At 46.0% G+C, this 27,467-nt stretch overlaps 1 protein-coding gene and 1 long non-coding RNA gene across 4 annotated transcripts in view; one reads left to right on the top strand and one right to left on the bottom strand.

Moving 5' to 3' along the window:
• Positions 1 to 27,467, top strand: part of Igfbp7 (insulin-like growth factor binding protein 7) — a 59,943-nt gene that overhangs the window by 23,974 nt on the left and 8,502 nt on the right.
• Positions 10,712 to 26,195, bottom strand: LOC120096729 (uncharacterized). 2 transcript variants are annotated; one of them, XR_005493559.2, is made up of 3 exons: positions 17,972 to 26,195; positions 16,769 to 17,811; positions 10,712 to 16,334 (listed from the first exon to the last, which is right to left on the bottom strand). It is a non-coding gene; the product is annotated as an uncharacterized LOC120096729 (long non-coding RNA). The 2 variants fall into 2 exon arrangements; XR_010057694.1 differs by having other exon boundaries at positions 16,769 to 26,195.

A 27,467-nucleotide genomic window follows, 5' to 3' on the forward strand; every position in this document is an offset into this window, starting at 1 on the left:
GAAGGCTGAACATGGAGACAGTGGGAAAATGATTTTACCTTATCTTCATCCTCATACCCACATCCCCGTTTCATACGTTGTGTTACTCAATCTCTCGTCACCATAGCAACACCTGTGGTCACTCACAAGCAGGGAAGATCCCTTTCCTTCATAGTGTGTGAGGTTTCCATCCACGATTTGTTGACTCTGAAGCTTGGGGGCCTATGGTGAGGCATCATGGAGGGGAATATGAAGTAAAGAAAAACTGCTTACCTCGTGACTAGGAATTGGGGGGTGGGGATAAAAACCGGGAGCTAAAGTGTTTAAGAGGGGTTCTCTGCTCTCGAAAAGTTTTTGGACAGCTGTAACCATGTGTGGCTCAAGTTTCAGAGGAAGAATCTGATGTTCTTCTCTGCTGCAAGGGTTTCTGCATACACACGGTGCACATAAACTCACACGAGCACACACACACATAAAAATTAAATATTTTTTCTAGGAAAAGAAAAAGTGAAAACAAAGTGCCTTGGGTCTCATCACACTCTTTTCTTTTCTTTTCTTTTTTTTTTTTTCGGACCTGGGGACTGAACCCAGGGCCTTGTGCTTGCTAGGCAAGCGCTCTACCACTGAGCTAAATCCCCAAACCCCTCATCACACTCTTAACAGACAAACTCCCAGTGTCTCAAAGACTTCCAGCTAAGCTTCACCTTTTAAGGGTTCCACGGTCTCCAAAAGAAACATGATCTGGGACCACATATTTAGCACATGGGCTTTGAGGGGACCCTCAATATCTAACTGCAGCAGCAGCCCTCCCTTTTGCTGTTGACATGCACTAGATTTTGAGTACTTACCCATCAACCCTGGGAGGCCAGTGCTTCTTCCCACTGTACAGGGGAGAAATGGACTTGACCGTTCTCTCGTTCTTGTAGCCAGGAATTAGTTCAGATGCCCTCCAAGCCCTTGGTCAGCTCTGAGGGAATGAGAAAGCCATGTCAAAGGGCCGTTGCTCATGCAAGTTCTAGAGGCAGAGCTATTCTGGAATCCTGGCCCTGGTGCTGAAGCTCGAGAGTCTGTGGAAGTTACTTAACCAGCTTCCTTGTCTGTAAATACACCGTATTAGGTTCTTGTGGGGTTCCACAGAGGTGTTGTGTGCAAGAATATGGACAGTTGCCTGTCATATCGTAAGTTTATTACATGGTGGCGGAGATGGTAGTGTTCATGGCCGTGGTAGTCTTTATGGTTCAGTTACTATTCGTGAGGAAAATCGTGTCACAGGAAAAGCGCGTCAGAGGTCAGCAGCAGAGACGCCACTGGACAGAAGACACTTGGGAAGATCACATAGAGCTTAGCCCGCTCTTAGCTTAGCTGCCTTCCCGACAACTATTTGGATTTTATATTAGTATTTCCTTAGCGGAGAAAGTGGGCAAGTCTCTTCTCTTTGTAAGTATCTTCTGTCGCGCTGCCGAAGACTGGGGATTCGGTACAAAATTCATCTGCCATCTGTCCCAGCGCTGACTCGGGCCTCCCAGTGCCACGGTGCTTACTCTGTCAACTCTTTGACTTTCTGAAGTGCGCCTACCCTGAAGGACCTCTGCTAAGGGAGGGCTGTGTTAATGTGTAACGCCAAGATAAGCAGAGCACCGCTCCCTTTACTGCTCTGTTTTTTCCATGCCCGTTCAGTTGGAAAACCAAAAATGGTTCTATTTGTATCTCATCAGGCTCTGTTGAAAGGCAGGGGGCGGGGGAGGTGGGGTAGGAGTTTCCTAATGATGAGCATGGGAAGTTTTAACAACGGAGGCCACAATGAATCACCTGCAATTTGTTTTGCTTTGTTTTTGTTTTTGTTGTTGTGTTGTTGTTGTTTTGATGCAATCACAAAACAGCACAAACCACCTTAGAGAGGTGATGGTATTGAACAAGCAGTCAAGAAGAGCAAAGTAGCTGGGGTGTTGTTTGTGTAGATGGAAGGTGTGCACCTCACTTTAAAAGACCCCAAGGTCAGTTTTTTTTTTCTCCACCCAATGGAAGACCTTAACCAGCAACAATAGAAACCCACATTCAGGATGCATTTTCAAGAATAAGCATCTTCGGTAGAAAGCATTAAGTTGCTCCACAAGCATCGGTGACCCAATAGGCGGGAGCCAGCTCTGCCTGCGGGTAGGTTTCCCACGACAGTGGGGGTAGATGGCAGAACTGGTCCTCTGCAGTGTGACTGGAACTTTCCATTGCTAGGGGAAACTCCCAGCTACCATCCAAGTGCATTTCTGAAATGCCTGACTGTGTCAGGGGCCCTGCAGGCTGTGGGTTAACCAGCGCTCCCTGGACATGATCAAAGTTCAAAAGCAAAGCTCAGAGGAGCGTGGTACAGTTAGCTTTAAAGAAAAAAAAAATCATTGAGTGCAAAACACGTATTTATATCACTGACTCATCAAAGGCGTCTTGTAAAAGGTGAGGACGTGATATCAGTGATTCAGAATGAAATTCCTAGAATTTAGAACTGAGGCAACTGTCTTGAAGACCGGGGACAGGAAATGGATCTTTTGCCGCCGTGTCTGTCAACCACAAGCAGTCTGTTCGCGTGTTGATTAGGGTGCAGGGGTAGGGGTTTTAATTATCTACGACGTGTTACAGCGTAGTAGTTAGGAGCCTGGGTTCTAGGACCCTGTTACCTAGTTTAATTATTGTCACCGTTGTTGTTCTTATTGTGAAGACAATCTCATAAATCCCAGGCTAGCTTTGAACTCCCTTATGTAGCCAAGGATAATCTGCCGACCCTCCTGCCTTTACCTGAGAGCTGGGATTACTGACCCGAGCTGCCTGGTCTTGGAACATGGCATTTGTTCCCCTTGGCATCTCATCTACTGTCACTGAGGCCTACGGCTTCTGTACTGAACTCCCCTTCAGGCTGTATCCCGGTGTTTGCACTGATGCTGCTGTTCCAGAGCCAGCGTCAGCCCCCTTACCTGACTTTTTAGTGTGTGCTTACCTTGAAGAACCTCTACCGTGAAAGGGCTGCTTGGATGTGTTCTGTGGCCTCATAAACCATATTAAATCAAGACTGTGTGTCTTATTCCGCCTTCCTTCCTCTGTTCAAATCTAGAATGACTGTAGGCAGGGGTGGTCCATGTCTTTAATCCCAGCACTCGTTGTTTCCATCTGAAGAAAGTAAAAATGAAGACCTCATCCCTAAGAGAGCATCTGCTTTGGTCACTTGTCTTTGTGCTGTGGCCAGTTACCCAACAGGAAGGGATTTAAGGGATTAGAAGTTTATTTTGGCTTGTAGCTTTGAGGGGATAGAGGCCATCGTGGTGGGGAATACATGGAGGCAGACCAGTCGGTGTGTCCTAGTCGGTGTGTCCCTCTGAAGCCAACATGAAAGATAAAGCAGATAAGGAGTGGGGTGGGGCTCTAAAACTCAAGGCCTACTCATGCCAACCCACCTTCCAGAGAGGTTTCATCCCCTAAGGTCCCACAGCAGCACCAGCTGCTAGAACACAGCAGCCCACGAGGGGTCCTGTGAGGGGTCCCGTGAGGGGTGTGTCCCATTCATATTGAAACAGCATCATTTCAGGTGCATAAGGTTCTTCACAGATTTCTCTCAGTTCTTCTACCTCCAGTACTGGGATTCTAGGCATGTGCAACCTCACTCTGCCCATTCATAAGCTCTTGCACGGGATCTGGTGCCACAAGACCAGACATATCAGTACAGAACAGATTGGGCCTGTCTACGTTGGCATGGACCAAGGCGGCAGGAGTCTTTGCTCGGCCTCAGTGATACCAGGGAATAAAGATGGAGTGACAGGTAAGGGCCAAGGAGAGAAATTGCAAAGCTCTTTCGGAGTAGTTCAAGTCTTTGTATTTCTATTGCTGTTATAAAACATCACAGCCCGGGCAATGCATAAGGAACTATTTACTTCGAGGCTCACTGCTCCAGGGAATTAGAGTCCATGAGCACCGTTGTGGAAGTCATGGCAGCAGGCAGACATGGCACCGGAGCGGTAGCTGGGAGCTCATATCTGGATCTACAAGCGCAAAGCAGAGAGAGCTAACTAGGAAGGGCATGTGGCTTTGAAACCTCAAAGCCTGTCTCCAACGAGGCCACACCTACTGATTCTTCCCAAGCAGTTCTACCAACTAGGGACCAAGCATTCCAACGTATGAGTCTTCGGAGGATAGCCTCATTCAAATGCCACAGAAACCTTCACTATGTCCACTCTATCCGTATAAATAAAAGAGATCTGTGGTATACTAAAGAGTTATAGTCCCCCAAATTTTGTATGCCCAAGCCCTGTTTTTGGTGGTGTTTGCAGGTGAAAATGTGGGGAGGTGATTAAGTGTAAGAGTAGAGCCTTCAGGGGTGGGATTAATATCCTTGTCATGCCATGTGGGACCACAGCAGGAGGATGGCCATCTGCATAAGAGGTAAAGCTCTCACCAGCAATCCAGCCATTCCTGCACAATGGCCTTGTACCTCCGAGTCTCCAGGACTCTGAGAAGCTTCTTCTGTGTATGGCATAGCTGCTCTTGGCAGAAGATTTTCATGTGGCATTTGTAAGTAGCCAGATAGGACGTCTGGAAATGGAATTCCATCGGGGGAGAACGAGGCCATTTGGAGCTTATGCACACAGCAGATCCATTACAGATACACACAGGAGAGTGGGAAGAACAACAGTTAAGGTCAGCTGAGGAGATCCCAGGGCCCCTTTAGCGTCCCCATGTTACTCTGTCAGGTCCACCCGCTGAATCAGAGGTGGAAACCATTTAGACTTTATTTTTTTTTTTCCATTCATCAAATGTTCTTTAACGTCCTCAGCTGCCACATTAACCCCTCCTCTCCCTTAGAGGCATTTGGTTGTTGTTGGGCTTGTTCTTTTGTTTTTTAAATGTATTTGCTTCACTGAAGCCTTGTGCTCCTTTTTAAGGTTTTATGGTTACTGCGCAGAAATCTCATTAGAAACGCACTTTAACATATTACTTGGCAGCTAGGCATCTGACAGTGTTTTAGTTCATTAAGCTGGAAAACCTTCCCAAGCCTGGAGGAACAGACATTCTGCCGTGGACGGGGAGGCTTTGATCATGTCTGCGGGGTTCAGGGTTTACTTTAAAGCATTTTAGGGGAGGAGAAGAAGCAGGTATGCTAAACTTTGCCAAATAAAAATAACACCGACTGGGAAACTTTGGGTGCCATGATTCCGTAGTGTCATCCACATCTTTTGAAGGCAGAGCTCCGGTTAGCACGTGGTCTCCTGTGCTAAGCGGGAGGTGAGTCAAGCAGCCTCGTACCAGATCACAGACCACGTTCTGCTGATCCTAATGAGAATGGACTCCTCAAAGCCGTGTTCATCTCACTGTGGATAAATGGATTCAAGTCTTATCCGCGGGCCTTTAATTCTCCACTTTGAATTTGCAAACTCTCAAATTCCTTCAGCGCCACGGTGTACAGAGAAGGCTATGAATAGCAGGATCGCTTATTTTTAAAGGAAGATGTCTGTGAGCAAAGCACCGGGCTTTAAAACGAGATTAGTCAAGCATCCGGTCAGCATGATGTTCCCCAGTGAACATTGTTGCCCCATTGCATTCCGATCAGATTCAATGTCTGTCATACAAACCATGGCTCTACTCTGAAGACGCCTACACTGGAGGTAGATGATGGTCTGCTGTTTTAATAGACGTGGTGTCAAATTAAATATAATTCAGAATGCTGAAGCATGATCGTATCTGGGTACTGTTAAGTGGGTTTCATGTAGTACACACACACACACACACACACACACATACCATGAAATCTTTTTTTTTATTTTAGTTGAAATATTTAATAAGGTGCTGGAAAGGCATTTATAGCACTGAGCCTAGGGTGTACAACACACTTGTAATCATAGCACATGGGAGGATGAAGCGGGCAGATCTTAGTTCAGATAGAGCCTGGGCTACCAGGTGTAGCTTTCTCTGAATGAGGGGCTGGGATGTGCATTCTTGTTTGAGTGGTGTAGAAAGAACAAAAGCCCGGGGGGAGCTGTTCAAGGGTGACTCCAGGCCCTGGTGAGGGGCTGAGTGTTTCTTGATGGGGAGAGGAACAGGCCTGGGTTACAGCATGTCTTGCCTAGATGGGAAGCAGAGCCCAAGTGTGCTTTTCCACACTCCCGGAGGGAGCAGAGAGCATGAAGGGGAGGGTGACTTGGTCTGCTTTCTGCTGCTAATAGCACATTACTACCAACCAGTAAGTTATAAGGAAAACATCTGTTTCCGCTCATGGTTCTGGAGCAAGGTCAAGGGGCCACATTTAACGATGACCTTCTCGCTGGCCAGGTCCCAAAGTGGCACTAGGCATCACATGGAGAGGTATGTGAGCCACCAGACTGGCTTTTATAGTGTCCCACTCAGAATAACCTATTAACCCACTAATCCACAGGGCATAAGAGGGTCAGACCACTCGTGAGGGCAAAACTCAAATTGCTTCACAAAGGTCCCAGCCCTTCTCACTTAGTAACTCAGAATGGGGATTAAACTGCAACCTGCCCCTTGGAGAGAACAAACCATACTTCAATGATGCAGAGGCAAGAATAATAAACTGGTTTTGCTGTGGACTAGAAGTGCAGTCTACAAAGAGGTAAACAGGACAATAAAAGGGAGAAAATCTATTCCACACTCAACTTCATAAGCAAAATTTTGAAAATTATTGCGTTGAGCACAGAGCTTGGGCCAGGTACATAATGACTTGGGGTGTGGGTTTGAGAGCCCCAACCCACCCAGGGAAAACATGAAGAGTCCAGCTTCCCTTGAATGTGGACAGTATTGAGGGGGCCAGAGTTGCTTAATCTAAGCCTAAAGTGGTCAAGCAAACTTTCATTTCACAGACGGTGTAAACAGAAAGCTGAGATGGAAGGCTCCACCTGATAGACCAGCCTGCTCTCTGACACAGATAGGACGGCTCCCGATGGGTGAACAGTCTCCATGGCAGCAAGGAGTAAAGTGTTGGGTCAGAATCAGCTTCCCAAAGGCCACATCAGGAATCGTGTTCTTTGCAGAAGTTAGTGTTGTATGCTCCCCCAAATATGGCAAGGAAATACATCAAAGAGTGCTTTTAGTTGGACCTAGAGGAAAGGCTGTCACTTTGGACCAAAACATTCTCCTGCTATTCCTTAAACTGATGTACACTCTTCCTCTGGCCAGATGTAGAGCACAAGCTCTCGGGTCCTTGGGACTTCATTAACAGGAGGTGCCAGGTATGTTCAGAGCAGAAGACCTATCAAGAGTTGTAAAATGAGCCTAAGTGGGAGAATCCATCTTCAATGAACTGGCCCCTTTGGTAGCTTTCTTGAAATGGAAGCATAGCATCTTCAACACTTAGTCATAAGATTGATGACATTTATCTTTCAAGATTAATCCTTCCTCCCTCCTGCTAAGGATTTAGCCCAAGGACTTCATGTACTCTAGGCAAGCATCTATCTTTATAGTATACCCCACCTACCCCACCAGCCACAGTCCTAACCAGATGAGAAAATACCCCATGATCCCCTGAGCTCATCCCCAGTTCCCCCAGTCCTCCCCCCCCCCCCCCCGTGAGCTGACTTACATATTCTAAACAGAAAACAGAAGTTTTCTTATGTAAGTGCTTGGTTTTATATTTTACATGTTTGACTCGAAAACCATTATTGTTCAAGCCTGCCCTGGGAATGTTCCAGCACTGGAAGTGTGGCCTGGGATGCCCACCTCGTCCAGCCAGAGGAGAATGTAGAGGAGTGATTTGGAACACACTTCTCCTACAACTAATATGTTTTCATGGTTTGCACTAATTTCTGTCTCCAGAGAGATTTGCTAAATGCCATCTTCAGCAGGAAAACGTGCTTTCTCTGATTCATTAGACAGAATGGAAATACGCAGATAAACAGAATCTGTTCCATTAACAGATAATCTGACTTTCTATTTTTTTTTCTATTTATTTCTTGGTTAGGTACCTGGGAAGGAAGCAGTGGTAGAATCATCAAATGTAGCATGAGTCCTTTTTTAGTTTTAGTTTTTTGTTTTATTTAGACCAGCCTCTATATGAAACCTCTCTGTGTGCCTCTGTGTATCTATGCGCGCGCACACACACACACACACACACACACACACACACACACAAATACATACATACATACGCATATGGAGGTCAGGGATTGATATAGGATGTCCTCCTCTGTTGATATATTGATATCCACCATAATCACCCTTAAAACAAGATCTTTCACTAAACCTGGGACTCCCTGATTGGTTGGGTAAGAAGTCTGGCTAGTGAGCCCCTGGGTTTGTTTTGTCTCTGCCTCCCCAGTCTTGGTGCTACTGACACACACCTCCACACCTAGCTTTTTGTGTGGGTGCTGCAAATCCTTAAACTCAGGTCGTTACATTCATACAACAGGCCATCACTCTCCCCAGAATTACTCCCCTGAAAAGACATTAGAGCCAGTCAGCATTTTGAGAGAGAACATGGCACTGTTGTACAATCCCCGTAGACAAGCTGCTGTGAGCTTGGGTCAGAGCACTCCTGCCAGGGGTCGTCCTGGTGGGCTTTGTCGTGCGGGACTGTAAACAGCCTAGAAATAGAGAAATCTTAGTACAAGTGTCCCTCAGCACCCTCAGGAATTAGAATATCAGTGCCACAGATGCTCAAGGCTCTTTTATAAAATGGTAGTATTTATGCATTATATGTATTATATGCACTTTATATCTTCTATAGTTGGCTTACCCCCATCATGCTCTAAATTGTACAAAGAGTTGACGTACTTTACCCTTTGGGAAACAGTGATTCAAAACCAACAAGCGTAAGCCAGATGTGGTGGGGTCCACCCACAACCCCAGCATCCAGGATTCAGTTGCAAGCTCTTTGCAAGTTCAAGAACCTCTTGACTACGTGCTCTGGTTTCAGGCCCCTCAGAGCTGTATAGAAAAACCTTGTCTCAAACAAAGACAAAATGATTCTATACATATTCAGGCAGGTTACGGTGTAACAGATTAATCTCATCATTTCCTAACATACAACTACAAGACTAGCAAGACAACCCCGAGTCTCTGTGGGCTGTTTAAGGTTACCCATGCTCGTGATAAAGGCTTGTGCTTTGCGAATCCTGGGCAATATCTTTCAGTTCTTTCTAATATAATGAATTATACAACCTAGCACTGTGGGATGGAAAATACAAACGTCAAAAGCATCCTTGGAATATATATATTATTTATTATTATTATTATTATTATTATTATTATTGCACACAAGTCCTTGGAGCCAGGCCATAATAGTCCCCAACTGCTAACTGCCCATCTGTGGGGACCTCATGTTAATGTGCAATGTTCTGCTTTGTGATGCTCTTGATTTTATGGTGATGCCAGAGGAGGAGGAGGAGGAGGACTTTATGATCAAAAAGAAAATTTAAAAAAAAATCTTCATTCTTCCTAAAGAGATTACACTCATTAAGGGAGACCTCCAGCTGCGGTGGGGAAAGTTCAAAGATGTATTAGTCATTTACTACTATGAAACAAATTAGTTTGAAATTTAGAAGGCTGAGACAACAATAAATATTCATTATCTCAGAAATTTCCTCCCTGGGAGCCTAAACTCTGGAGTAGCTCAGCTTCACCGTGCTGACCGTGGTTGTCTAACGAAATGGTCAAAATGTCAGCGAGGGAGCTGAGAGGTGGCCGAGTCAGTGCGGAGCCCCCCATACAGAACCTGAGTTCGGATCCACAGTGCTCTCCCGTGGCACCTAGGATCCCAGAGTCAGGAGGGGAGGGGAAGAGGTAAGCAGATTCCTAAAGTACCTGGCCCAGTCAGTCTAGCCTTTTGAAAAGCTGTGAGTTCAGTGGAAGATTCTACCTCAGAGTGCTATGAAATGTTACCAAGGAACATACCCAAAATCATTCTCCAGCATCCACACATATGGCTCCCCCATACGCACATATACTTGCACCGTCACATGTATGCACCCCATACACACACATACACACATACATACATACATACATACATACATACATACATACATACATACATTGACTGACTGACTGATGGGTTGATTGATTTGCGCCAGGGCTTCAGTCTGTGTTTTGGCTTCCTGGCATGGTCCTGTCATGAGTACTCCTTTGTCAAATGGACTTCTCATTTGCCATTCCTAAGCACTGTTACAAGATGGCAGCCTTCTCCTAGATCATGTGATCCCAAACAAAGCAAACGTGGAAGCTGAGGCACCGTTTATGACCTAGTCTCAGAAGCCACACATTGTTCCTCCCACACATTCTGTTCAAGTGAATCACTAGAATAAGTCCCCAACGTCAAGGGGAACAGAAATAGATTCTACATAAAAAGGGAGTCGATTGACAACGAGATGGGAAACCAACATGGCAGGAGGGATAAGTGGGGCTTGGGTCAGGTGCTGTAGTGACACTGGGGGAGAAAGTTCACCGAGTGTCAGCACAGACTCACATCTGTGCTCAGTGCAGGGGCTGAGGGGATCCTAACAGAAAACCAGACTAACAACTGGCTTTCTAACACTGAAAACCATTAACCAAGGCTCTGGAGAACTCAAGAAGGCCCCTTCTGAGAATCTATTTACACACACACACACACACACACACACACGGAAATAAGTACGTCAAAAAGGTGAGCAGTCTTATATTCATTGTATATCTATCACAAGAGCCAAGGTATGGTGTCACTCTCATTTTCAGCAGCAGATGAAAGAGTTTTTTAAAAGATGGATGGATGGATGGATGGATGGATGGATAGATAGATAGATAGATAGATAGATAGATAGATAGATAGACAGACAGACAGATAAGACCTAAACATATACAATACACCAGATAGATAGATAGATAGATAGATAGATAGATAGATGGATGGATGGATGGATGGATGGATGGATGGATGGATGGATGGATGGATAGATAGATAGATAGATAGATAGATAGATAGATAGATAGATAGATAGATAGGCAGAAAGAATAGCATTCAGGCTTTAAAGGGAAAGAAAATTGCTATCTTTAATAGCATGTATAGAATTATAGACCACTGTGGTGAGTGAAATAAGCCAAGCACAGAAAAATATGGCATGTTATCAGTTCCATGCAGGATCCAAAGCAATCAAAACCAAAGAAGCAGAGTGCAAAGAACAGTGGAACCTGGGGCCAGGTGGGGATGCCGTGGAAAGGGACGAAGGCAGCTCAAGGGCACAGAAGCTCAATTAAACAGAAGTGATTCACCTTAGCGAGTTGTGCAATATGATGGATATATTGTATACTTTATCATTAGGACGAGACTAGACTTCAAATCTCCTCACCACAATAGATGGATGGATGGATGGATAGATAGATAGGTAGGTAGATAGATGATAGACGGATATGATATAATGATGGATAGATATATCTATCTGATAGATGATAGATGGATAAATAAAGGTAAATAGAGAGGTAGACAATATATAGATAGATGATAGATAGATAGATAGATAGATAGATAGATAGATAGATAGATAGATAGATAGACAGACAGATGGTAGATAGATAGACAGACAGGCAGATAGACAGACAGATGGAAAGACGGACAGACAGATGGGATAAGAATTCGAGGTGATAAAAATGCTCATTGGCTTGGCTTGGTTTAACTCATAAATTATAATCCCACATTTATCCCATTAAGTACATGCAACTATAATTTGTCAAGTTGCAGTTAAAGCATTCACACACACAGGAAGGAAGGAAATCATTGAAAGATATGTCAGTGGTTTCCCTGCCACCGGGAGGTAGCTGGAGGGGAGCGATGTTGAAGGAGTAGCTTTGAATGGAAATGAGAGCCACTGAGGCTCTAAAAGTAATCTCCCCCAGGCAGATCTTCATTTGCAGTTGCTGAACCCTCGTTCCCAATGGAACTACTACCAGCTCTGTGAGGAGTTGGCTCAGAATCCAACTGCACACTTCTGTCATGGAGAGGAGGCTGGCATCTTGGTCAATCGATCTCTGGATGGACCTGCCAATTAGAAAATGCTTGTCTGGTTCTCTACTGTTAAGAGTGAACCTTATCCTTATGGGGGGGTCAGTCCAGGGATGGTGTGAAGATTATTCTTGCCCGCCTACTTAACTGGATTAGAAAACACCTAGGAGGTTAATAAAGCAGCTCTGTCTGGGCATTTCCGGAGACAGATCATGAGAGCTGTGGCCCAGTCAGGGCTAATCCCTTGATAGAGTTCTAATATGACGGCATTGCTAGAAGCTGGTGAAAATAAATGAGGCCTTTGGAGAAAGTAGCTTAATGAGATGGAATCCTCCCCTGGCCTCCGTCTTTATGTCCTTTCCTCCACATGCTATTCACCAAGAGGCCTCCATCACTTGACCCTGTTGCCATGGTGACCTGTCTGCAACCATGGGGCCAAGCAGCCACAGGCTGCACAATGAGCCAAAGTAAACCCTTTCTCCCTTAAGTTGTCCTCTCTAGTTGGTCTCGGGAATGAGGAAGGTAACTGTGTCCTCTCCAGAGCCCATTTCCTAGCCAAACCCTTGTCTGCTTCCTCAACGGCCCTTCCTGCCTCCATAAACAGAGTTTATTTATCTTGCTGGGTGACCCATGTCCATGAACTCATCACCTGCTTTCCAGCTCCCTCGACAGAGAATGCAGGAAGATGTATTTTGCTTACTGTGTACTTTTGGAAAACTTTCCCCCTGTGTTTTTCTGTATCAGACACATGTGGGCAAGCCAGCACCTGGGACTGTGACAAGCCTGAGGGTGTGGGCTGAGGTCACTTGGGGAGTTCTACCCAGTACTGTTTGTGTTGTTCCTGAATTCCAGAGCAGACTGCACTTTTCCAACGCAAAGCCCAGGAGAATTGGGGAGATTACTTGCCCAGACCCTGAGTTATCTTATTTGTCGATGTTTCATTCATGCTCACTGGAATTATTCCCAAGCTGAATCTGTCAGCTGACCATCTGCCGAGGAGCACAGTTTGGAATGCTTCATGGCTTTCCCCAGAACATTTCTGCTCACCCTGTTTCTCTGCTGACAAGATGGCCCCAGAGTAAAAGCAGATGAAGTTCCTGAAGTGTTGTTAATCAAACCAAGGAGATGAGTTCATATAGCCCATCCATTCCTCTTCTCCACTATCTGCAGATGACCTCAAGCAAATCTGTGAGCCCTTGGCCCTCATCTGTCAAATAAAGGTTTGGGCAAGAGTGAATTGAGGGCCCCTCCAAATAAAAAAGTTCATTAACTTCGTGGTAATTTCTTTTTCAGATTTATTTATTTCACTCAAATGTATGTCTGGGCACCATGTGTGTCCCTGTTGCTGGCAGAGGTCAGAAGAGGTCACCAGATGCCCTAGAACTAGAGTTAAGGATGGTTGTGACCCGCCATATGGGTTGAACCCAGGTCCTCTGCAAGAACAAATGCTTTTAACTGCTGACCTATCTCTCCAGCCCTGACGTCGTGGCACTCTACGAACATGAAAACAAAGCTTAGTGTGTGGGTGAGTGGTAGAGTGCGTTCCTTGCATGCATGTAGCTCCAGGTTCAATCTCCAGCACTGTTAAAAACAGACCAACAGCTAAGCATGGCGGTGTACACCTTTAATCCCAGCACTCCGGAGGCAGAGGCAGGTGGATCTCTGAGGCCAGCCTGGTCTACACAGTGAGTTCCAGGACAGCCAGGGCTACAGAAAGAAACCCTGTCTTGAAAAGCCAAAACAAACAAACAAAAATTAAAGTATAAACAGGAAAATTACTCCTTTCCCACAAGCAGAGGATCTCTGCTTTCTCTCATCACCTACCCAACCAGCAAGACCTGCTCCTTTAGAGAAAGCTTCCCCTGTATAACACCATCCACAGATGAGTCTCTGTCGCTGGGAGCCTGTAAGTAGATGGGCTTTGCTTAAAACTTGCCATCTTGTTAACAGCTTCATAGAACTTGGCTTGCCAGTTATATCCCCGCCTCCATCTTTTCCACCACAGAGGTTCACTTCTGCACTTCATTCGGTAGCTGCTCCAGACTCCTTTCTAGTCTATGGCTAAGGCTGACCAGTGACCTCCAATGTTCAAATCTTATGCATGGGCTAAGAAAGGAGCATTCTGCTATAGAGCAAGTCCTTAGTGTTTGTCTCCTGGGTTGTATCAAAACTTTTAAAATGGGATTGCTACTTTTCTAAAACACAATTTTTAAACAGATGACTTATGTTAGTATAAGCATAAAAACACAGATTCGGCAATTCTAGCCATTCCAGAGATCTCCTCCAAAGATGACCCATGAAGCGTAAGCCCCAACATTCACACACTGTGCCTACAAACAGTTGAGGACCAGTTCATAGGTAGGTCACAATTAATCAAAATCTCTTCACTTGAACCTTTCCCAAACACTAAAGCGTGATAGCATAGAAACTACAGAATATCATACTGGCAGCTAGCTGGTTTTATATCCTGGAGGCCTACAGGGTCATTTTTAATAAAAAATGGCCAGGAAAACCTTCTTCTTGGAGTGACTCCTGAACTCATACTGTTTAAATCTTCTATGAACATACTAAGCCAAGTGGGCATTCTGGTAGAAGCTTCGCTTCTGAGGCTTGGGGGTTTGGTGGTCATCCCCTCCATGCCAGGGATGAGACTCAGGAAGAAACTAGAGAAAACAAACTGTCTGCCCCACCAGCACTGAGCCTCCAATCAGGTGAGTTAGGCACAAGGTGCAAAGCCTTCAATAGGGTGGGATGGGCACATCCTCTTGGAGACAAGTAGGAGGAATGGGATGAGGAACTATGGGAGGGTGGACAGCCTGTAAAAAAGATAAAAGTGAGAGAGAGAGAGAGAGAGAGAGAGAGAGAGAGAGGGGGGGGAGGGAGGAAGGAAGGAAGGAAAAGAAAGAAACTGGTAGGGAGAAAGGGAGAGAGGGAGAAAGGAAAGAAGGAATATGGAGGGCAAGAAAGAGGCCCTGGTTCTGGGCAAGACTGGTATGTAAATGCAAAGAGGAGAAAGAGGAGTGGTTGGGGGAGATAAAGATTTTGGTGTCAAACAAAAATCAAGGTGAAACTGAAAGGGTATGTAGAAATTAACCTTGGAAAAAGGAGGAGAATGTTCTAGCTTTTCTGAGTTCCAATGAGTGAGTGATCTAGTTAGAGTTAAAATCCAAATTTCTTACCCCAACCCAGTCTGCCAGCATTTATGAAATCATTTTGAGCCAAAGGGTAGATGATAAATTATCACCCTGGTTGTGATTCTAGTAATTTTAGACTTCTGCCAAGATATCACTTCATTCGCACCACACAGCATGGAGAACTCAGAAAAGCTAGATACGTGTCCATCCGCCATCTCTGTGACCACACAGGAGACACCCAGCTTTGCTGAAACTTGGCCCCTCTGTCTATAAAAGAGCTTAACCAGTCCACAAGGTTGACATGGAAATCAAAATGAAATAAGAGAGGTATAACTCTTATGGAGTGTAAAACCCGATACCAATATAAAATATTACCATTACCAAGATCTTTGAACATCCTTGTTCCTTGCCTAGGGTTTCTGTGTCTGTGTTTACCTACCACTTTTACACATTTAAAACATGTATGTATGGGGTTGGGGATTTAGCTCAGTGGTAGAGCGCTTGCCTAGCAAGCGCAAGGCCCTGGGTTCGGTCCCCAGCTCCAAAAAAAATGAAAAAAGAAAAAAAAGTATGTATTATTAACACATAGGAACAAAGCATATACATTTTCATAGCTCTTTCCCCATTGTACAAATCTGGTTCTTACCTGCTCAGTGAGAACATTCTTTCTTGTTTAGTTTTTTGAGGCTAGGTCTGCCACCCACTCGTGACGTTTCTGCTTTAGCCTCTTAGAGTGCTGTAGTTACAAGCATATACGACCACACACAGCCAAATGTTTTTACATCCATTGTAGAGCCAGAGAAAGTCTGTCTGTGTTACAGTTGCCTGTATACTTGTCTGTCCATGCTTCCTGGACTGCAATCCTAGGCAGAAGCCAACACCTTCGTCTTCCTACCCTCTGTCAGCACACCGCTTGGTTCATGGAAGACCTAGATGAACCCCTCGATTCCTGAATAGATTTAATCACCTAAGACCACACCAGGGCTGAGATTTGATTTACTTGATGTACTAGCCAGACTTTTTATTTGCTGCGACACTTGAGAGACACAGTTTAAAGAGGAAAAATGTGTTTGGGCTCTGATTTCAATCTTTCGTTGGCTGGTTCTGTGTTTCTGGGCCACAGTGAGGCAGCGCGTCATGCAGAAAGGGCACCGTAGAGGGGCTCTGTTCACCATCTGGCAGCCAGGAAGCTCCCTTTGTCTTTTACCCTTTGCGGAGTGTTCTTGGGTTTTCTTCTAGTTTCCTAATAGGGTTTATCATTTCTTCTATAGGAAGGAGCCAGGGTTAAAACATGTTTCAACCAGTCGCACCTTCGGAAGTTTCCTTCTCCCAATATAGCAGCACCATCTACAGACCTTCAACTACGAACCTGAGGGGATGGCCATCCCCAGACCATACCACGTGGCATTTCCTCAACTGTTACATCATTTTCCACAGATGTCTTCCCCTTTCTCTCTCTCTCTCTCTCTCTCTCTCTCTCTCTCTCTCTCCCTCCCTCCCTCACTCCCTCCCTCCTTCCCTCCCTCTGTCCGTCTGTCTGTCTGTTTCTGTCCATGTCTCTATCTCCAGGGTTTACTCTGTAATGCTGGCTGATCTGAAACTTGCTAATGTAGACCAGGCTGGCCTCAATTTCCAAGATTCACCTGCACATAAAGCTTGTGACCAACATCCTCTTGATAATTGAAGCTGGCCAGCTTACCTGGTCACATATCTTACTGAAGAGGTTCACTGCGAATGTATCCAAGAGAAGTGAAGCTACAACTTCAAGAGTTTGGAGAATATTCGAATCTCCTGCATTTATAACAGAGTTTCCTTTATCTGTGTGGCTGTTCTTTAAAAAAAGAAAAGAAATAGAAATAGAAAGAAAGGAAGGAAGAAAAAAAGACAGACACATGAAATCCCTCTGTCTAAGGAGGAAATTAACTTACATAAACAAAACAAAACTGCTTCAAGGTGAGAGATACTCTTTGCTCTAGAAGGAAACGCAGCAGAGAAAGGGACCCCAGGCATACCTGGCGTTTGGGCTAATTTAATTTGCATCTAGTTGTTTCCAATCCCAGCATCCATCTAGTACAGGTTGTAATCTCACACATTCTCTGGAGGCTGAGGTAAAATGATTGAAAATTTAGGCCTAACTTGGGCTACAAACTAAATTCAAGGGGCTCAGAAGAACTTTTCCTAGTTGTGACAAAACACGTAAGGAAATCAGAGGAGCACACAAGGCAAGCACACAGCAGCATACCTCAGATGTACCGGAGAAGAGTTAGCCACAAAAGAGAAACAAACCTTTCTGTTCCAAATTAAGCCTCGGGAACAACAGTAGAAAATACAGAATGTGGAAGAAGAAATACTAAATCCCACTGGGAAACTGGGAGAAAAGCCGAGTACACTTCAGCAAAGAGTAGAAAACAAAGGTGACGTGGGGCGAATAACTGAGAGCTTGTGGGTCTGTGAACACTACAGAACGACACAGAAAATAACCAGAGGGCACACGCTGGGATGGAAAACCACAGAGAACAGGGAGAGCTCAGTTATGCGCGGCTGATTCATGTCTGGGATTGTCTGCCAAGCAGTTGTAAGCATGGGAGTTCTAGCTGAGACAGAGGCTGGAGCCTGGCGGGTAAAACATCAGCCAAATGCCGGTTTAGCTGGGCACGCAAACCGCCGTGCCTCCGGAAGCCTGATGTCTCTCTGCAGCGTACCGTGCTCCTTTCAAAGCCAGAAGGTGTCCTAGCAGGCTACCTGACAAGGAAGAAGCAAAGCGGGGAGTGGGGATACCATGAGTAGCACCCACACGCTCGCAAGGGAGAAACCCCATCTATACATGGACTCTAGAGCGGGAGTCAAGAGGGCAGGAATGGGGCGGGGTGGGGTAGTCAGAGAACCAGTGATTCTCACTCACAAAAATGGGGGAAATGATCAAGGAGAGTCAGAAATATCTGTGAGTTCGCTGCTTTGAACAAGGAGTGGCAGTGTGCCACTGTCCACTGTGCCTGGACAGGTTAAACGAGCCAGAAAGGTCCTTGGGGCCGTGGTCAAGTTTCCAAGCTGTGGCTCTTTCTTCCACTCAGTTCTTGCTTGCTCCCTCCATCTCCCTACCTGACTTCCTCTCCCGCTCTCCGACTACTTCCTGCCCTCAGCTCTCTTCCAAAGCCAGAACCAATGGGAACGGAGCACGTGGCCTAACCTCGCCTGTGTCCTGGATGCCCAGGAGAGTCCAATGTGCAACTGAATTAGTGACCACTGGTTAAGATCCTGTGGCGTGCTTGTGGTTAGAGCGCCCCCTGTAGGCCCTTCCGGAAGCTCGACTCTGGTAACAGATTCTACTGCACAAACTGAGGGCTTCTTCTAGAGCTCTTAGCTTGTGAGCGTAGGAACCCACAGTTGTTCCTGGAGCACAAATCTCTCTCATGGCTGATCCAGTTCTCAGAATGCCAAGAAACTGCATCCTTTCCTGAAGACCCATTGTTCTCAGCTCCTTGTATTTCTGTGAATTCAGACTGCACGTCTTCAGTCTTTGCAAATGTTCTGGCTACTAGATTAAACGGTCCAACCCTGATGATGTTTCGAGCCATCTGGGAGACCTCCCGGGGGAGGAGGGTTCAAGGACATCTATTTGTAACCAGTCTGCAGCCTTTATTGGACCATGCAAAGCCTGTTCTGAAATGGGCAAGCCTCCAGATCAGAGAGTCCTCCCTCCACAGTGGGATCAGGAAGTCCCTCCGGGTGCCAGGGGGTTCAGGGGTGCCTAAGGATGTTCAGAGACTGGGGCTCCCATAGACCTATGGATGTGGAGTTCTGGGAGCTCACTAGCTAGGTAGCCTTTATAAATTGAAGAATTGGGAAGGACTGTCTGCCTGGCTGGGCTATGACTACCTTCCTGTGGAAACTTCCCCTAAGCAGTTCTGTGCTTGCAGAATAGGAAAAAGTGATATCTTAACACCTTGGATTTATGGTCAGTCACCGTCCAGACAGGCCAGACCTGTGATTTCCAAGGGTATGTTAATATGAGTAAGAAACACCCAGGTAACTAGGGAGTTTCCCCTCAGGAAGACACACTTTGTGAAGTCAGTTCTTCCCATCTGCTTACATCAGACAACACCCAGCCTAAATGAACATATGTAGACATGAGTCAGTCACGTGTTAGGGTGGTAAAAACTCCAACTCAATGAGGTCTGTGCCGAGTAGCTTAGCTCACCACCTGGCAAGGCTGCAACAGAGGCCGGTTGGAGCTCATCTACACTCACAGAGGAAGCTCAGACCTCACTCACCTGAACATGCCTTGGTTGACTTAATGCCCAGACAGAAGCATCCTTAGGCTGGGCTCAGACCCACCCAGGACATTCTGCAGTGGGCTGAGGGGACAGACTCTGAATTCAGACCTTTGGTCAGTACTGTACCTTGGTCTTGTGCTGGATCCGCACAAGAAAAGGGAGGACAATAAGAAAGTGCCTTTCATAAGCTACGTAAGATCTGCTCATAGGCAACAAGTTGCATAGGGCGATTTTCCCTCACATTCCATGGTCAGTGCAAACCTCAGGGAGGATTTGGAGTTGTTATAAGATGCACAGTCTGAAGAAAAGCATCTCAGTGCTGTGTCTATCATTGAGGGGGAAAAAATAGACCATACCTCCCTTAAAGGAGAGTCTAAGCATCAAACATTGGAGCCAAAACGGGGTGTCTGTCTCACTAACCCAGAGGCTATCAGAAGTCAACCAGGAAATGTAATTGCCAGGGCTCCATACACCAACACCAGGATGTGCTGTATTGGATAATGTCGGCTCAAAAGGACCAGCCCTGAAAATACAAGGATGGAATGCTTCCATTTCTCCATCTGATCTGGGCAGGGAGGACGGGCCCAGGGAGCCACAGAAGCCTGTTGAAGTTTCCCATAGGGAAGGAGAGTGAAGACTGATCCCTTCCCTAGGAAGGAACCCACATTCCTTTCCCAGGCTAAAATGGAAACAAGGTGGGGCTTGCCCTGCCAGTGAATTTGTTCTGAGCCCACATCCAGCAGATCTGAGGGAGGGTGATGGGGGTGGGGGGACAACGTGGACAAGGTGCCGTGATAACCACATATGCAACTGTCATGGAGAAATCCTTTATGTTGCACGGTTACCGAAAACATCTGTTTAATATGTCAGTGCAGTTCAGAAACCCAGGCCCATCCTCCCTGGCTCCAGTCCAGACTGACACCACTTCAGTTTTCAGAATAGCTGCTCCCTCTAACATTCTATGCCTCTAGCTTGTCATGCCTTCCCTTGTCCCCACAACCTAGTTACTAGGTCGAGTTACAGGCTCTGAGTAAATCTTCTTTTTAACCCCACCCCAGACACTTGGCTTCCAGGGTGTCCAGATCCCACAAAGACTTCCATAATCATCCCTTGAAATGCCCCATGAATCACGTGGCTCTGCATTCAGAGGAGTGGAGGACAGTCAAGAGCCCAAATCATAAACAACAGCTAATACTAATACGTATTGAGTGAACACTCCGTGATCTCATAGCCTTTTGTGTATGGTTGAAATAGATCCACCCCCAACAGATTATTTCTAGGGGAAGAGAAGCAGCACACACTTCTGCACACTTTTCCCACCAAACAGTATTTCGGCGGGGCCCCATCACTCTCAAGTATTTGACGTTTTACTTACACTGTAGGTGTTAATGACTAGTAGTAGCTATTACATAGCCATGTGAATTTTCCTCAAACTGAAACTCTGAATCACACATCGGCTGTGCTGGTTAAGGTTTAGTACTGTCTCCTCCTCCCTTTGCTGACCTAAGGGGACCCCTGAGACCGATGTCCAGCTACTGCGTCACCCCACCTCTGGAAGTTCCCAAGATGGCCTGCCTTGGCAGATGGCTCTGCTCTTTAATTAGCTGTACAGTTGCTGCTTCCCCTCGCTTAGTATCAGGAAGCGTTTCCTTGCTCCATCCTCTTCCCCCTCTTGGCCACAGTGCCTTCCTACTATTCTTCTCCCATTCTGACCTTTTGTTTCATCCTTTCCCCTTGGATGTGTTGTCAGAATCTCATCTCAATCTAGGACTTCTGCCAAGTTGTCTGAACTCCTCCTTCCAGGTGCGGGGTATGAAATCTTCCTTAAGCCTCCCTTTCCCCTTATTTAGCATGAATGTCCACACCCTGTGAACTACTCTCGGGTCCAGCAGCATTAAGAGTCCATATGAATGTCGTTTGCAAACTACCCTGGCCTAGAGAAGTCCTCCTACTCAGATGTGTATGCCATGTTAACGTACACAGTGGGTAGCATAAGGCGGAAATATTTACCACTGGAATGCAGAATGCTTTATTTTGTATGCAGGCATTAGTGGTTAGCCTTTCTCATTGATAGAGCTGTCCTTCCCCCCTGGAATTTGCTCTGACTGATGGATGTTCAAATGATTCTATCTTCCGGTGACAAATACTAATTGGCTGGTTGGTGGGCAGTAGCCAAAAAGCATAGCGTGCTGCAACAGAAAGTCAAGTTGAGGATTAAACAAAATCAGCCAGCTGGAGGTAGCTATGATCTCACTTCAGGTAAGGAATGTAGCGATGGCACATGGGTTCGTTTTTATGACAGTGTAGATCTTCTCATCGCCTAACCAGTGAACTCTGAGATTGCTAACACATTGAGCCTTCTCCTTCTAGTGAACAATGAAGGGCATCTGACTTCACCGTGACACTGGCGTCCTCATAGGTCCAGCCAGGAAGGCACCAGAGGAAAACGATACGCTAAGCTGTGTGGGGTGAGCTCTGAACCCTACAGAACTTTAGAGGAGAAGTGTGTGGGGACAGCAGCTTTAAAGATGCCCAAGGGAGGTCAGATGTCAAGAGCTGAGAAGGAGGAGGACATCTCAAGGAAGTGAGCATGTGTCAGGATCGACAAAGACATGGGTCAGGTCATGGAGGGAGGACATGATAGCTGAGGGAAGAGTGGGCTTGGATAGAATGAGGAAGAATGATTGTTAGAAGGGAGAATCAGAGATGGTGGAGGGGATGAGAAATACAGTAAAGCTAAAATCATGCGGCCAGATGTGACATTGGAGGACAGATCTTGTAAGGGAGAATTTTATTTTCGGCCATCTTCTAGGTTAGGTGGACTACACATTCAGCCTCAAAACATGGTTTCTGACATCTTCTACTCCGCCATTTTAGACTTAAAAAATTAGTTGACCTGGGAAGAGGTGACAATTAAGTATGTTCCATTATTCGTCCCTGGGAGAGTGAACTGGATAACAAGTCATGCACAATATGGTTGGCCAGATACAGAACTCCACTTGACCTGCCTGCATTGCATTCACGGCCAGAGCCAGACGGCAGACCCGAAAACCTTTACGCAAGTTGATTGACATTCACGATAAGTAGGCTCACTTCAAAACCCCCCCGAAGAGGCCCTAACTTCTTTTTTGTAGAAATGGCTCAGTGGTTTGTCTAAAGTCATTGGCAAGGATCCAGAGCCAGTGCTTCTGTTCCCAGGGGTGGTGGGGACAGCTCAGGTCCTGTGTAGGGCTTTGTGTTCTACAAGAGGCTGAGGCATTGTTCACATTCTTCTTGAGCATTATCCCTGTGTGTGTGTGTGTGTGTGTGTTTATAGGATGATGAGATTTAACTCCTTCTCCTTTGCAACTTTATATAAAATAAGCTTACATGAACTGCGGTCAGGTTTAAAGTTAATTACATTTCCTCATCATCTGTGTGGTTTGTGAGAGAGAATTGCCTTTCCTCGCTTCTTCAGAACCAAGTTGCAGCGTTCCAATTTTAGATTATCCCAACTGTAATTATTCTCTCTCTCTATTTTTGGGGATACAGCAACTTCTGGATCCTAAAAGACTATTCCTAAAGTAAGCTGGTAGTCTGAATCATTTGTCCAGAACATTATTAGGAGACCATGCAGATGCAAACAGAATTTACCGGAGACTTCCGACTGTTTCTGGGTACTTTCAGGGTGACACCGATTCATTAACTGAATTTTAGCTTTCTTCCAACGGATATATAGAAGAATATGGCTCCTCGCCGGGGATCTGGTTGTCTGTTTTCATTTTCATATCTTTTTTCTTCTCCTTGTCCTCCACCTCAGCCCTCCCCCTTTCTTTCCCTTCAAAGAAAGGTTCAAACGAAAAAGTCACCTGAGATTTGAAGGCGGTAATAATTCTTTAAAGTCGGGAAATGAACTTGAAAGAGAAACATGTATTATCTTTCAAGTTCAAAGGGGACTGAATGAGAGTGTGCAGGTCAGAGAGCGAAGAGGTGCAGCGTGGTTGGGACACAGGCATCGGGGAGAGTGAAGTATGAATGAACCCGGGGTTCAGAGGGCCTGGCGGCGGACATTTTCTCATGCCTGCAGCACTGCGGCAGCCTGGCTCTTTTCTGGATAAGCAAGGGAAGAGAGAGGCAGCGAACAGTCAGACATCCTATAGACAGGATATTTGCTAGACAGATGCTTACCACCCTGAAATCCCTCTCAAAACAAGAGCATGGATAAACAAATACTTACATTTATTTGGGGTTTGTCCCTATACATTAAAAAAATCTGGAATTTTCCTCTTTAGTTAGACACAGAAGATAACTTAGATGCCAATATCATGACTCATGAACTGGCTTTGAGATTTGATTTTCAGAATTTTGCATCAAAACGCCGGCTGAGGGTGAATTAAAGTCTATCTATTTTTTCCTTCCTTCCTTCTTTCTTCCTTTCCTTCTTTCTTTCTTTCTTTCTTTCTTTCTTTCTTTCTCATGTCTTTATCACTTGGAACAGAAATACATTCTGAATTTCCTCTGACTTTCTTGGAAGAAAGTGGAAAGAGGAGTTCTTTGATAAAGATAATAAAGACATTTGAGCTGAAGCAGAACAAGACCTTTGGGAACGGAACTCTGGGATACACAGTTGGCAGTGGTGTTGCGTTCCAGTGGAAGATATGCAGTGAGGGCCTTTGTGCCTGGGGGATGAGTGGGCTGTCCCATCAGCCAGCAGTTCTGTGACATCTTCTCCTTGCACTCATGACCTGGACCCTGTTGGTGTCCCTGAGTCAGCGGGAAGTCCTTTCTGTGTCTCTTCTCACCCCCTCCGCTCATCTTCCCCTCCACTCCTCTTCCTATAAAGACCCACATTCTGCCTTTGCCAAGAGCCTCCCACCCACGTTAATAATGCATGTTTGTAGTCCCAGCTGTGAAGGAAGTTCAGGCAGGAGGATGGGTTTGAGGCACGCCTGGGTTATACAGTGAGTTTGAGTCTAGTCTGGACATCTGAATCAGACCCTGTCACCAGGTTAAAAGTTAAAAAGGTGTCAGGAGTATAGCCCGGTGGTAGAGTGCTTGGTTAGCATGTATAAGCCCCTAAATTCAGTCTCCACCATTGGGGTGAGGAATGGGCTATGCCTCTTTACCTCTTCCTGCTTGTTACCGGAAGTCCCCAGAGCAGGAAGCAGCCAAGACCCAGGCAACCTGAGAGGTAGACACACCATGGGTATCAGCTCTGGGCAGTGTGAATGGGGAGGATTCTGAACACCTGAGGACTCTACCAACACAAAGTCAATGGGAAAGAGCCTGCTCCGCCTACTGTGAGATCTACGGATGGCCTCATCAATTAGTCGTTAATTGATAGGGCTGTCCTTTGCAAAAGAGTGCATGTCAGGTCTGAAGGCCCTTTCGTAGGGTGATAGTTTTCATTTAGATGCTGTTCATTAAACTCTTCACTGTGTCACTGAGTCTAACCTTGGTGCAACAAGGGCATTTGCAATGACCAAGGTTTTTTTTTTTTTTTTTGTCAGTGTTTTGCCAGGAACTGTTGCTAACAGCCATGCTCTGGCCTGCCCACCCACCCAGCATGGAAATGATGCCAGCTTTTATTACCTAGAACTTGTAGAATTCTACATATAGCCTGGCAGCAAAATGAACAATACCATTTGTTTTCAATAATCTGCAAGTGGATTAGCTCACTCAAGTCAAGTTGTTATGTATCTCAGGGAGAGCTCACTAGATAGTTGGTTCTAATTGTGAACTCACCCCCCCCATCCCCAAATCCTCCCCCACCCCCATCTCCATCCTCCATCCCACCCCACCTCACCCCTGTGATAGCCCTCATTCAGGGTATTCATGGGCTCAGATGTTTTTCAAGAATGCTCGTTTCTCCAGAAAGTCTCTTTTTTTCTTGGAAGAATAAGAGACCTGGAGGGAGACCATTATAATAAACCTTCCCTGCCTTTAGTACTTGAATATTAGCATAATGGATTTCTGAGGTGCATGTTACAAGTACATGGACGGACAGACTTGTGGAACAGAACAGAGTCCAGATACAGATCCACACCTGTATGGCTATGGGATAGACCAGAAGGGTATCACTGGTGACTCAGTAGGAGAAAGAGGTCTTCTCAATGTAGTACTGACATAATAGATGGCCTGCACATCATAACAGAGGCAAAAATTAATTCAAGATTAAACAAAAACCCATTAGAGAGGACTTATATACAAAGATCGTGGAAGAGAACAGGGCCCTTTAGAGCACTCCGTCAACGTTTATTATCAGGGCTCAAAAACGCAAAGCGTAGGGCAGGCCTTTAATCCCTACACTCATGAGACAGAAGCAGGTGGAGCTCTGTGAGGCAAGGCCAGCCTGGTCTGCATAATGAGTTCCGGGACAGCAAGGGCTACATAGTGAGACTCTTTCTGGGGGAAAGAAAGAAACAAAGAAAGAAATATGGGGAACAAAACCAAAACCTTGCTACAGTGAATAGTTTTAAAACGAAGCTCGAAGCTTGGGCACAGCACTTTTCCTTGCAATAATATTACTCAAAAAGCTGAGGCAGGAGGATCATGATCATGAGTTCCAGACCAAACTGGGCTACATAAGGGAGATCATGTCTCAGTAAAACAGGACTAACCCTAATGGCTTGGAGACGGAAGGAGGTACCGTGCAGGCATTGTTCCTGCTCCTGAGGGAGGCTGGTGCCTCTGGGAACACAGGTTACATAACTGACACTCAGAGCCTCACCATAAAACCATTCCCATGAAGCTTTGCTCCTTTGCTCTGGGAGCAGCTGCTTTTCCCCAGACCCTAGCTCCACCCCACCCCTCTTCAGAGCCTTGGCGTACTGGTATTCTCTCCCCAGAACAACCTCTTGAGATCCCTTAAGATCTGAGTCAGAGGGGTTGGGGATTTAGCTCAGTGGTAGAGTGCTTGCCTAGCAAGCGCAAGGCCCTGGGTTCGGTCCCCAGCTCCAAAAAAAAAAAAAAGAACCAAAAAAAAAAAAAAAAAAACTATTTGGGGCTGGGGAATTAGCTCAGTGGTAGAGCACTTACCTAGGAAGCGCAAGGCCCTGGGTTCGGTCCCCAGCTCCGAAAAAAAGAACCAAAAAAAAAAAAAAAAAAGATCTGAGTCAGGCTGCCTCAGCCCGTGTGGGAAGGACAGAGCAGCAGGGGGCCCTCACGGAGGTTGGAGAAAGGAGTTCAAAGGCTATCGAGATCCGGTTGTATGACGTCCAAGCCGTGGGGTATCAAAAGCCAAGAGGAAGCTAGGGAGAGGGCGAGCCCCACATTGTATATCAGGGCATTCAGGTTAGGAAATGTCTGAGACAAGGCCAGAAACATACATATAAACAGCCTAACCCTGCTCCCTGTGTCCAGTTTCGCTACAAAAGAAGTCAGAAGTCCCAGCCGGGGTGTATGCTTCCTACTGGGACCCATGATCCACCGAGAAGGAAACATAAAATTGGAGCTTTCAAAAGTGATTGTTTTTGTGCATTCTTACAAAGGGAGAAAAGAAAAGAAAAAAACTGCCCCAAGAGATTTGTTTTAAAAGCTTCTAATCCTTGAGATGAGTGGAAGAATCTTGCATAGCGGGGTCATTTCCTTGCGGTTTCGAGACGTTAATATGCACTGAAAATAGATGTTGGGAGGGGAGACTCCGTGGCCTGTGAATGCTGATTGCGCAAGAAAGTTTTCCAAGCCAAGAAGGGAAGGTTGTGCCTTTCCCAGGCCCCCAGTACAAGATGACCCTGTAGTTAGATATTTAACTAGGCTCGAAGACCCCAGACAGAGGGAATAATTAACTTACTCGTTCCAGAAGCAGGTCAGAGCATCTAGGGGGCGGAGTCTAGCATCCAGGAAGGCGGAGTCTAGCTCTTCGCAGCAGTGACTCTCTGTAGGAACCCAGGCTCCCGGCTCTATGTCCTCTCCAAGGTGCACTGTCCCACGACTCTCTGAGGGCCCAGGTGACTGAAACCTGGCATTCCACATTAGTAGATGGGAAATAGTAATTGCTCCACTAAAAAGGGGGCTGTGTGGGCTAGAGAGATGGCTCTGTGGGTAATAGTGTCTTCTCCACAAGCATGAGGGCCTCGGTTGAGATCTCTGCCACCCATATGCAGGCCAGCGTGCTGGCGTGCAGCTGTTGGCGTAACACCAGCG

This window comes from Rattus norvegicus, chromosome 14, assembly GCF_036323735.1.
Source record: "Rattus norvegicus strain BN/NHsdMcwi chromosome 14, GRCr8, whole genome shotgun sequence".
In the NCBI taxonomy this organism is placed as follows: domain Eukaryota; kingdom Metazoa; phylum Chordata; class Mammalia; order Rodentia; family Muridae; genus Rattus; species Rattus norvegicus.